The following is a 3,868-nucleotide window of genomic DNA, read 5'->3' as shown; positions in this document are numbered from 1 at the left end:
TTTTGCTTTTCTGGGAAATACTTTATTTCTCCTTCATTTATGAAAAATAACTTGGCTAGGTATAATATCTTTGGCTGGCAGGTTTTTATCTTTCAATACTTTGAATATATCATCCTACTCTGTCCTAGGCTGTGATATGTTTCTGCTGTTTAAAAGGTCTGCTGTTCTATTCACAATAGCAAAGACATGGAATCAACCTAGGTGCCCATCAGTGGTGGATAGGATAAAGAAAATGTGGTATATATGCACCATGGAATACTACACAGCCATAAAAAAACAATGAAATCATGTCCTTTGCAGCAACATGGATGCAGCTGGAGGACAGTGAATTAATGCAGAAACAGAAAACAAAATACTACATGTTCTCATTTATAAATGGGAGCTAAACACTGGGTATTCACTAACATAAAAATGGCAACAACAGACACTGGGGGCTACTAGAGGCAGGGGAGAGGGAAAGAGAAAGGGTTGAAAAACTAACCATTGGGTACTATATTCACTGCCTGGATCACAGGATCATTCGTATCCCAAACCTCAGCATCACACAACATACCCATGTAACAAACCTGTACATGTACCCCTTGAATCTAATATAAAAGTTGAAATTATATTTTTAAAGTTCTGCTGTTAGTCTGATGGGGGTTCCTTTATAAGTAACTAGATGCTTTTCTCTTGCTGTTTTAAGAATTCTCTCTTTGACTTTTGACAGTTTGACTATAAAGTGCTGTGGAGAAGACTTTGCATTGTATCTATCGGGATGTCTGAGCTTCCTGTATCTGGATGTCTAAATCTCTCACTAAACTTAGGAAGTTTTCAGATATTATTTTGTTAAATAGGTTTTCTATGCCTTTTGTTTTCTCTCTGTCTTCTGGGACACTGAAATTTTGGATGTTTGGTCACTTTATAGTGCCTCATATGTCATGTAGGCTTTGTTCATTCTTTTGAATTCTTTATTTTTATCTGACTGGGTCATTTCAAAAGACTTGTCTTAAAGTTCTAAAATTCTTTCTTCTGCCTAATGTAGTCTATTGTTGAAGATTTTGAATGCATTTTGTATTTTATTCAATGAATTCTTAACTTCTAAAATTTGTTTTATATCTATCTCTCTGGTAAATTTCTTATTTGTATCCTGAACTGTTTGGTTGATTTCTTTGTAATTTTTATCTGCATTCTCGTGTATCTAATTGGGATACTTTAATATCATTATTTTGAATTATTTTCCTGGGATTTCATAAATTTTTTTTCATTGAAATCTGTTGCTGGAAAATGATTTTGTTCCTCTGGAGGTGTTATATTTCCTTGCTTTTTCATGTGTCTTTTGTCCTTACATTGGTAACTGTGCATTTGGTTTACTAGTCACTTCTTCCAATTTTTTGAATTTACTTTCATACGTCAGAAATTTTTCCTGAAGATGTATCTGTGGTGTTGGTTGGATAGGGTATTTTGATTGTGATTCTGGATGTATGCAGTAGTGCAGTCTCCATTATTTCTTCAATTATAAACAGCATCAGTGTTGTCTGTGATTTATTCAGTGGCTTAGGGTGCAGTTGTTACTAGAGGCTGTGATGAAGTTTTGCTGGAGATCGTGTGCCAGGTGGGCCAGTCCACAGGTCCCATTGTTGGCAGCAACTGGCTGAGTATGCCTGTCCTTTGGCCCAGTATGGCATGTATTAGCCCTGGCGTTAGCGGATCCAGGCAGACTGATTCTCGGGCCTCCAGGTCACTTGTTTAGGTGCTGGCAGTGGCAGTGGCAGTGGTGAGCCAGGCAGATGGGCAGGTCTTCGGTTCCCTGAGCGGCAGGTGTGGCATGGGCAATGGCAGTAGCATTGGCAGTACAACCCTCTGACTCCCAAGTAGTAGGCACTGGTGTTGGCAGTGGCTGCAACAGGCTGGGCAAGCCAGTAACCAGGACCACAGGTGGTGCATGCCAACTGTGGTGGTAATGGCAGGTTGGATGGGCCCATCCTCTGGATTCTGGGAGGAATTCTCAGGTACCAATGGTAGTGGATGGGCCAGGGCAGTCCTCAGACTTCCAGATAGCATGCTTAACACTGGGAAGGCAAAACCAGGCTGGGTGGTACTATCCCCAGGCCCCTTAATGGTGCATGCCAGCAGCGCTTGTATTAGGCATGGGCAGGGTGACACCCAGCCGCCCAGCAGAATATTCTGGTGAGGGAAACAGTGGCTATGCTTTGGCCCTGCTCTTAGGGAGGGTAGGGTTGCTTTCAGTGGCAGCAGTTATAGGCAGGTGTCTGGGAAGTGTGTGTGTTTCAGCCCCAGGTGATGGCTATAGTGGGGCAGCCTGTCATTAGGGTGCTTGTAAATGCATGGCAGCCCCATTGCTGTGAGGCAGACTTGCTACCAATGGCTCACTCATCAGCCCTAGTGGCAGCAGCCAGCAGCAGTGGTGGCCATGGAAGGGGGATGTCAGTGAGGTTCTAGGAATGTGGATATATAGGGGCTATTGGGCCGCAGGGCAGGATGCAGTCTGGTGGGGGCTGGGCTCTCAAAATGGCACCTTCGTTTAGCTGCTTAGGACTCAGAGGGCTGTATAGGACCCAGTGTGAGCTCCCTCTCTGAAGCAATGCCATCACACGGTCTCCAGACAGCTCCCTGTGTTAGTCTCAGGGTCCATGAGGGCCGAGGGGCTTTCCTATGGGTAGGATTGCAGGTGTCTACGGTGGGAATGCGAACCACTGGGGATGTCTCACTTACCCTTTCCCCACATTAGGAAGCCACTCTGTGCTCCCAGCTGATCCTGGCCAAGCAGACTGCCTTGCTTCCTGCTCCTTCCTTCTTTTAGGTGTTTTCTGTCATTTCTTTGCTGAATTCCAGTGTTCTCTCTTAGATGATCTGTTACAAATGTGATTATCTACTCACTGTTTTAATTCTTCTAAACTAAAAAAGAACTTTAGTTTAGAAAGAGGTGAGTACCAGATGCCTCTAGTCAGCCATCTTGAAGCCAGAAACTTCTCCTCTCCAGAAGTTAAATACAATCCTGGTGAAAAGTAGAGGGTCAAAGGAGAAGGGGTCTATAAATAGCTAAAATTCTATAAGTTTCTACCATCCAGTTCAGTAGAGATGGTAAAAGGGAAGATCAGTGTTAAAGAAAGAAAAGAAAGTAACAATTCTTACATTCTTAAGTTCATGGGCTTTATTTTGAGCAAATATTTATGTAGGTAGGCTTAGAAATAGTTATAAGTAGAAAAGCCAACATATTTCATTTTTAACTTTTATTTTAGGTTCATGGGTACATATGCAAGTTTGTTATATGGGTAAACTCACGTCACGGGGTTTGTTGTACAGATTATTTCATCACCCAAGTACTAAGCCTAGTACCCAACAGTTTTTTTTTCTGTTCTTCTCCCTCCTCCCAACCTCCACCCTCAATTAGATCCCAGTATCTGTTATTCCCCTCTTTGTATCCATATGTTCTCATTATTTAGCTCCCACTTATAAGTGAGAATATATGGTATTTGGTTTTCTGTTTCTGTGTTAGTTCGCTAAGGATCATGGCCTCCAGTTCCATCCATGTGCCTACAAAGGACGTGATCTCGTTCTTTTTTCTGGCTGTGCAGTATTCCATAGTGTATATGTAACACATTTTCTTTATCCAGTCTACCATTGACGGGCATTTAGGTTGATTCCCTGTCTTTGCTATTGTGAATAGCGCTGCAGTGAAGATACACATACATATGCCTTTGTGGTAGAATAGTTTATATTCCTTTGGGTATATACCTGGTAATGGAATCGCTGAGTCAAATGGTGGTTTTATTGTTTTGTTTTGTTCTTTTGTTTGTTTCATTTTGTTTTTTAGCTCTTTGAGGAATCGCCACACTGATTTCCACAATGGTTGAACTAATTTACC

Source organism: Macaca thibetana, chromosome X (genome assembly GCF_024542745.1).
Source record: "Macaca thibetana thibetana isolate TM-01 chromosome X, ASM2454274v1, whole genome shotgun sequence".
Classification (NCBI taxonomy): domain Eukaryota; kingdom Metazoa; phylum Chordata; class Mammalia; order Primates; family Cercopithecidae; genus Macaca; species Macaca thibetana.
This window is presented reverse-complemented; position numbering follows the sequence as displayed.